An 8596-nucleotide genomic window follows, 5' to 3' on the forward strand; every position below is an offset into this window, starting at 1 on the left:
AAATACACACTACATTGTTCTTATAGCTATAGTCACCCTACTATTTAATAGAACATCAGAACTTATTCTTCTTTCTAATTGACTCACCTGCCTTGGTCTCCCCCCTCCTTCCTCCCCTGCCCAGCCTCTGGTAACTACTATTCTATTGGATGATTCAACATACACAAAGAAATAAAAGTGATAAATTGCACTGAGAGAATAAAGGACAAAAACCATTTGATCATTTCAACAGATCTGAAAAATCATTTGATAAAATTCAACATCCCTTTACGATAGAAATTCTTAACAAATTGGGTCTAGAAGGAACACACCTCAATACAATAAAAGCCATATGTGTTAAACCCATAGCTAACATCATACTAAACAGGGAAATACTGAAAGCTTTTCTTCTAAGAGCTGGAAGAAGACATGGATGCCGACTTTCACCACTTTTATTCAGCGTGATACTAAAAGTTCTGGCCAGATCAATCAGGCAAGAGAAAGAAGTAAAAGGCACACAAATTGGATAGGAGAAAGTCAAAATCTCCCTGTTTGCAGATGACATTATCATATATACAGAAAACTCTAAAGAATCCACACAAAAAAAAACCTGTTAGAAATAATAAATGAATTAAATAAAGTTTCAGGATGCAAAAGCCACATAGAAAAGTAATACCATTTCTATACACCATTAGCAAACTATCTGAAAAAGAAATTAAGAAAGCAATGCATTTACAATAGTTAGAAAAAATAAAATACCTAGCATTGAACTTAACCAAAGAAGTGAAAGATCTCTGCAATGAAAACTATAAAACATTAATGAAAGACATTGAAGAAGACACAAAGAAATGGAAAGACATCCCATAGTAATGAGTTAGAATAATTAATACTGTGAAAATGTTCATACTACCAAAAGTGATCTACACAGTCAACACAATCCCTATCAAAATTCCAATAACATTCTTCACAGAAATAGAAGAAACAATTTTAAAATTCATATGGAAATGCAAAAGACTCTTGATAGCCAAAACAATCTTGGGCAAGAAAAGAAAAAGAAAAGTTGAAGGCATCACATATCTGACTTCAAATTACACTTCAAAGCTATAGCAACCAAAACAGCATGGTCCTGGCATAAAAACAGACACATAGGTCAATACACAGAATAAAGAACCTAGAAATAAATCCATGCATTTATAGCCAACTGACTTTTAACAAAGGCATCAAGAAAATGACATTCTCATCAATAAATGGGAAAAATGGATATCCACATGCAGAAGAATGAAACTAGACCTCTATCTCTCACCATATAAAATAATTCTAAATGGATTAAAGACTTAAATGTAAGATCTGAAACTATGAAACTACTAGAAGAAAACACAGGGAAACATTTCATGAAATTGAACTGGGCTAGGATTTTTTGAATAATACTTCAAAAGCACAGTCAACAAAAGTGAAAATAGAAAAATAGGATTGCATAAACTAGAAAACTTCTATGAAAAGTAAAGAAACAAGCATTATAGTGAAGAGACAGCCTACAGAATGGGATAAAGTATTTGCAAACTGTGCATACAACAAAGGCTAATATCCAGAATATGTGAGAACCAAGAATCCCCCCCCCCCGCCTTTTTTAAAAAAGTGTATAGCAGATGGTCTATTTTGGAGACTATTCTATGTGCAGGAAAAAAGAATGTGTATTCTGCTTTTATTCATGTCTTACTCTATGTTATTTTATAAAGGAAACACCAGGAGCACAGAGGCCAGTGTTCATAAGAACCTTGGAAACCAGGTATTTATGCTGTTCCATCATGGAAGGGCAAGAGGTGTGGTTTTTAAATGTTGATGCAGCAAAAGGCCTGAATGTAATTCACCCTCTGGCCCTCAATAAGATGTGACCTCCTATAAATCACTTGGTTTCTCAAAGCCACCATTTCCTCATCATTGGAGGGGGGGAGTCACCAAGGCCATCAATGAGGTTATGTATAAAAGGCCTTTGCAAAGGACAGATTATTTTGACTTCTGCTTTTATTTCTTATGCTCCCTCAAACTTGTTCTCCCAAGATTGGCATTGCATTTTGGGAAACATGAAACATGGAGCCCTAATACTGTCCCCTCTATTAAAAAACAATTTCCCCCAATTTTTTAGTTGTCATTAATTTTTTATGTATATGACATTAATCAAGTCAAACAACGTTGGATTTAGCCATCATGGAAACATACTATATTCTCTAATATTTTCACATATGTACAGCTTTTATAGCTAATTAGCATTCTCATTTGTGAATTTTTAAATTTTCTAATTTTATCTCACCTATCACGTTCACATTTTCTGTCCCCTTCTCAGACAATTTCATTTAAAATACACTCTCCCTCTTCAGTTGTTGCCTTTTGCAGATGTTTATATTGTCATCTCCAACTGAGTCTTAATTTATTTGCTATCTGACTTTAGGAATGTCTTTACTGCCTCTGTGCTTTTAATCATTGTGCTGCTCAACTGCATGGTTGGTCTCCTGTGCCAGTAGTATTTGTAGTGCTGTTTAGCTAGGGTCCTGAGGCTGTGGAGGATGTTATGTGTAGGCAGGGAAATGGGAGTCCAAACCCAAGTGAAAAAGTGCAATGTTTCAGGCACCACAAGCCAGTGCAGAGGGGAGCCACGGAGCAGTCGGGCGTGACGTCCCACAGTCCCTCACTCACTCTAATCCTATTTGGTTCACACTGCTCTAAGTAACAGGCACTAGAATTCTGATATAGATCAAGGCTTTCATAATCATCTAAACATCAAAAAAGGTGGGAAGCCTGCGCCTGCAGTAGCCTAATAATAGGCTTCATCTACAGGCTCATTACATGAAGGATGCAGGATTGTTCTGGAGGGGATTCAAAGAACAGGTAGGGAACTGCAGATTAGATAAGAGGAAAGACTCAGGTACTGCTGATTTCTCTGCAAACTCCAAACAAGAAAAGCTTGACACTAGATGGCAGCAGTGCCCCATGCTTTTCTTCCAAATTAAAATGGCCTTGAGATCTTGGGGGTTTGAGGTGGGGGGGGGGAGATCGCAATATTAACGATCACAAAATCAGCTTATTTTGTTTGACAGCTGCTTCCTACCCTTTTCATTCCTATGACAAAGAAACAATTTGGCGTGAATCATTGTAACTCCCCAATGTCAGATTCTGGCTAAAGAAAACGGCCATATAAACAACAGCAAAAAATGATTATTGGGACCATTATTTCTCAATGATTTGAATCAAATAGATTCTTTGCATTCTGGAGAAAGGAGGTGACATAAAAGGTTTTAAAGCAGAATACAATGATGGAGAAGTTTGGTTGGGATCCCAGAGCCTGGAGCCTGTTACAATCAAATATGAAAGTTTTCAATTTCTGAGGTGACACTTAACATTCCTGATTGTGATTCCTCAATGATCCTAACAAAGTAAAAAATCATCTGTGAGTCCTAGCCCAGGATGGTTCGATTTTTGGAAACATTTTTTAATGCCAGGAATCCTTCTTGGTGACAAGAGTCTTTAGGAATAGCAAGTCACTATTTCTCAAGGAGAAGTCGGCTCTTTAGCTCTGGAAAGAGATCAATTTTTCCTGATGAGGAGCTCAAAATGAACTATTGGAGCACTTAATGGGTCTGAACAAGCATTTTTGTTCACTTGCTGAGTTACAGATAACATCTGGGGTCTGGTTTAAAAATCACAGAGGGGGTGACCCTCTCCTCTACATGCCTAATTCAGCCTAAAGAATATAGAACTCAGTTTCCACTGGGAATCCCCCTTTGATTGACCCTTTTTGTCTTGTTCTCCCCGTCAGGGATAGCCAAGGCAAAGTAGGACTCTGCACTGAGGAAAATTCAAATTTCATCTAGTTCTGCAACTCTCAGAGAAGCAAATTTCTCTCTTCATAATTAGAAGCTTATGTTTCTATGAGACAGAAAAGAGTTTTTTGGTGGTGGTTCCAGTTGCTCTTACTGGGCTGTGAGACGGCTAAGGAAATCATGCTTTGGTGCTATCACAATCTTGAACTTTCTGGATTCACCATCGCATTCTTATGCAGCCTAGAGACCACAGGATGCAAAAGGAATCTAAGAAAATTAAAGGAAGGGTATAAAACATTATGAAACTGTCAACCTAATTAATCTCCAAGACTAACAGACACAATGCCCTGTAATAAAGCAGTGACCGTCAACGATGGATGGGCTCTCCATTCCACCACAATCACTCAGTGATGTGGGTGATACAGCATTTAGTAGAGCTGTTATACTATAACCTTTCCACGTGTGGAGAATAATCCTCTCTTACTAAGGTGTGGGGTTTCTACGTCCCTCCAGTCCTCTAAAAGAATAAACCCTTTTTTGTTAAGAATGGTCAATCCTTGAAAGGTCCTTTTGTGAAAACTAGCACTCCCCTGTGGTTTTCCTATTAACTTACTACCTTACAAACGTCTGGCCTTACTTGTTCCCTAGAGATTTTAGGAATACCTCCTCTATTTGGGGACCTGGGTGAAATCCAGCTCATTGTACCTGCTACTGCTGTTCTAGAGCTCCGCTCTTTCTTCCTTTCTCTACACAATCAAGGAGCACTTGTCTCCTCTCTTAAGCTTCTTGCTCAACCCATTGACTTTTACGTATAGTTTCCCCTGAAGGTGTGCCAACAGGCCACTTGTCATAACCAGACTATAATATCAACTCCGGAGACTCTTCCTCATTTTGAATTTCATCTGAACTTGAAGTTTGTGCATGGATAAACCCTAACACAACCTGAAGTCAGGTGACAGAAAAATCTTTGTAGCTCCTTGTCAATAGTCATCTTGTTAAAGATAATTTCTGAAAATTTATACACACACACATACACGTTTTTTCTCTCTTGGAGTTAGAGCTTGTGCCCTTTCTCTTTCCACCTGTATTTCTTTTCTGACTCATGCAGTGGTTTTCTCTCTGGTCAGCAATGAAAGGGAGATCACTACATGGAGGCCACCCTCTGCCCCCTCAGAAGTCCTCTAGTTTGTTGGAGTTACCCAACTGCATTGTTTCTCCCCTGTGTGCGCCATGGGCTTCCCCCACGCTAGCGCCCAACAAGTCTCCTTTCTCCAGCCTGTGCGCTGATGCGCTGGAAGCCGAATGGAGCGCAGTACGGTGCGGGCAGCCCGAGGGCCCCGGGCTGGACTCTGTCTGGGATTGCGCCGTGCCCAGCCTCCTTCCCCTCTCTGTGGGTAGGGATGGTTGAGTCCAGCCGCCACGGCAGCAGCTCCTTGTGCCGCTAGCAGCCTGTCTTCTGCGCTCTCCGCCTTTTTCTCTCTAGGCTGGATCTCTCCTCCCCCCGCGCCCCCCTCCTCGCATCTCCCACTCGCTGCCTCTCGCTCCATCTGCCTCCTCTCCAGGTCTCTCCTGGCTGCGCGCGCTCCTCTCCCCGCCTCGCCCCTCCCGCAGCCTCGCCGCCTTGGTGCCTTCCTGCCCGGCTCGGCCGGCGCTCGTCCCCGGCCCCGGCCCCGCCAGCCCGGGTCTCCACGCTCGCAGCAGCTCAGCCCTGCAGTGGCTCCGGACCCGATGCTATGAGAGGGAAGCGAGCCGGGCGCCCAGACCTGCAGGAGGCGTCGGATGCGCGGCCGGTCTCGGGACCGGGCTCTGTCTCCGGCTCGCCTTGCCCTCTGGTGATTATTTGGCTCTGTTCATAGCCCTGCCGCTCCTCGGAGGAGACGGGCACATCTGAGACGAGCCATCGGTGTCGTGTGCGTGTGGAATATCTGCAGACATGACTGCGTGGAGGAAATTCAAGTCCCTGCTCCTGCTTCTGGTGCTGCTGGTTCTGTGCGCGGAGCTTCTCACTGCAGCTAAGGGTAAGAGAGGCTCGCTCGTTACCGGGGGAGATGGTGGAACCCTCGGAGGCCCCGTGTGCGAACGCAAGTGTCTGTTTCGGGGACGGCAAGGCAGCGAGCCGCTGGCGTCTGCCGGGAGGTTCTGCATCACGGACGCTGGCGGAAGGCAGTGCCCGGGAGCGGCGCTTCCACCGCGCTCTTCCCAGCCCTCATCGGCCCGGCCCCACCCCCGCCTTTCCTTCCCCTCACTCGGGCTAAAACGAGCTGTCTCTCTTTTCTCGGTGGGGTGGGTTGTTAGGGAGAAAGGAGCCAAACACGAGTTGGGCTCCAACTGCGCGGTGGCGGGGCGGTGTTGGCTCCTTCGAGTTGTGGGCACGACGCATCGGGGTGGCTGGGGGTAGTTCCCGGGACTTTCTCCCCGGACCCGGCGCACCTGGGAAAGTGGCCCTGGAGAAGCCGGCCTTGCAAGTTCAGGCTAAGAAGGTTTAGGTACCAGCAGGCAAAGCTCCCTGCCGGCCGGCCTCCCGCACGCACCCTTACACCCCATTCCTCTGTTCCTTTCCTCCCCCTCCAACGTACTCAGTGAGCGATTAGTAGCCGTCTCTATAGGGTCGCCCCCGCTTTCCTCCCCCCTCCCCCGGACTTTGCTCCTTGCAAGTTGTAAGTAGCTGGCGAAGTGCATGAAGCAAGCGGGGAGTTCTGGACGCGCTTTCGCGTCAGGTGTATTCACTGCGGGCGCAGGGTTAGTCCCCTCTCTACTCCTGGTGGAGGAAGGAGTCCCTCTAGGTGTTCCTGGGGCTTGGGCTCTGTGAACTGGGTTGTCTCCTTGAAATGAGTTAGGGAATGTTTCCTCCTACCTAGCCTACAGGCTGCAACCGAGGGACTAGCAATAGCTAGTGCACTTGTCTATCCCCTGGGGGGCGGGGGGGGGGGAGAGAGGAAGAGAGGATGAATATTGATTGATTTTCACATTCAAAGTACCTGCCCCCATTTTTTTCATTTTTAGCTTCCTTGGATGCTTCTCCTATCAATCAACACCCATCGTCAGGATCCTGGGAAAATACATATTTATCTATATAGAGATAGATATATATTTTTTCTTTTTAAAGGATGGAGTCAAATCTTGTAAATCTTTTTTATTGGTCATTTGCTATTTTTCTCAAACAAAATTCCCCGTTCCTCTCTAGATTCTTCCATCTTCTTTTCCACCCATTTTCTATTCCTCTAGTGATCCAGATTCAAGGGTGATTAACAGGGCGAAAGGAGGACTAGCTCGGGTCCATTAGGAAACTCCAGATTGGCTTGGAGAGAGGCAGAGAGAATCGCAGGCTGGGCTTCCCCTCCTGGTCGCTCTTCTCCGCTGGGTGCCGAGGCTGGATGGGAGTTGACTGCTCGGCACCAGGCTCCCCACACAAGCATGCAACCTCACAAAGAGTGTCTGCGGGAATGCACCGCAAGATCCCGGGGAGCGCAGACGCTGGGTCTTATCCCCTAGAGTCACGGTCGCTCGGGATTGGGGAGCTTCCCGCAAACAACGACCTTCCGCCCACCTGAAAAAGAGCTTCCTTGGCCGCCACCGCTGTAACCGCCTGCTGCGGAGGCACCGCCGCCTGAGCAGGGCCAGGCTGGCAGGGGCCTCCGGACGCACTGGTCTAGCTGGGAATTAAGAGGCAAAACAGAAACAGTCGAGGGCAAAGAAGGTTGTGCCCTGGGGAGGTGTACAGTGTATCGCAGGGGAACAGGGTAGGGCCCAAGGTATAGGACGCGGCTTTGCCCAGAGAAGCCCTTGAGTGGAAAGGAAACACCTGCTACGCAACTCCGCAAAACTTCCCGCTCGTCCCTGCACTCAAAGCCCGTCTGAGCCCCGGGCTTACTCCTTCCTAGGGGGGCAGCTCAGCCTCCGAGCGCACTCTCGGTTCCCCGAATTCCGCGCGCTCCGAGCTCCCTTCCCCCTCAATTAGCGAGGTTGCTGCGTGGAGACAGCTGCGGCCCTGGCTCCCCTGCTTAATAATCCGCACACGTGTATGCATAGCGGATTCCGCCCCCACACGGGTGGGCTGCTGAGCGAGGCTGAGGCGAGGAGGGAGGGTGTGGAGAGGCAGGTCGTGGGCGGGGGCCGCTCTGGCTGATCCTGGGGCGAACAAGGCTGAGGCACAAAGTCCTCGGTGCCCCTGGGCCTGGAGAGGCAGCTCCAGAGAGGAGAGCACTTACTGCGCGCTGGGGGCCCCAGATCCGGGCTTTAGAAGCCAAGACTTGGACCCCAAGGTCCCAGGCCCCTGGCGTGCACGGGGGTGGAGTGGTGGAGGGGCGTAGGGGGACGCGCGGGCGCGCGCGCGAGGAGGGAAACCAGGACTCTCAGACGCCGCGCTCACTGCGCTATTGTCTGGCCCACGAGGCGGTGGGTGCGCGCCGCTTCTTTATTAACCCTAGGGGAGCCGGGGGCTTCTCCTCGCCCGTGGGGTCAAGCGTGAGCGCGTGTGGCCGCGGGGGAGGCAGTTGCAAGCTGGAAGGACGCTGGTGACGCCAGTACCGGAGTCGCTGTTTGTGCACTCCTGCAACTGGGGCGGGGTCGCGTATCCCTTGCTGAGCAAAGCTCAGGTGGCCAAGGTCGGGCCTCTGCCGGGGGCGTTGACGCTTGGCTCTGGGGCTCGGCAGCCGGCTCCCGGGGGCGGGGGGCGCCCCGGGGGGCGCCCCGGCGGGGGGCGCCCAGGGGGGGGGCCCCGGCGGGGAGCGCTCAGGTGGAGGGCTCGGGGCCAGACCACGAATAGCCAAAGCAATGCTGAGCAAAAAAAATAAAGCTGGAGG

The 8596-nt window shown here is 48.3% G+C and overlaps 1 long non-coding RNA gene across 1 annotated transcript in view; it reads left to right on the forward strand.

Moving 5' to 3' along the window:
* Positions 1 to 5393: 5393 nt before the first annotated feature.
* Positions 5394 to 8596, forward strand: part of LOC103597045 — a 32625-nt gene continuing 29422 nt past the window's right edge. The window contains exon 1 of the long non-coding RNA XR_551080.1: positions 5394 to 5812. This is a non-coding gene — a long non-coding RNA (uncharacterized LOC103597045). The remainder of the gene's footprint in view (positions 5813 to 8596) is intronic.

Source organism: Galeopterus variegatus, unplaced genomic scaffold (genome assembly GCF_000696425.1).
Source record: "Galeopterus variegatus unplaced genomic scaffold, G_variegatus-3.0.2 Scaffold2174, whole genome shotgun sequence".
Lineage (NCBI taxonomy): Eukaryota > Metazoa > Chordata > Mammalia > Dermoptera > Cynocephalidae > Galeopterus > Galeopterus variegatus.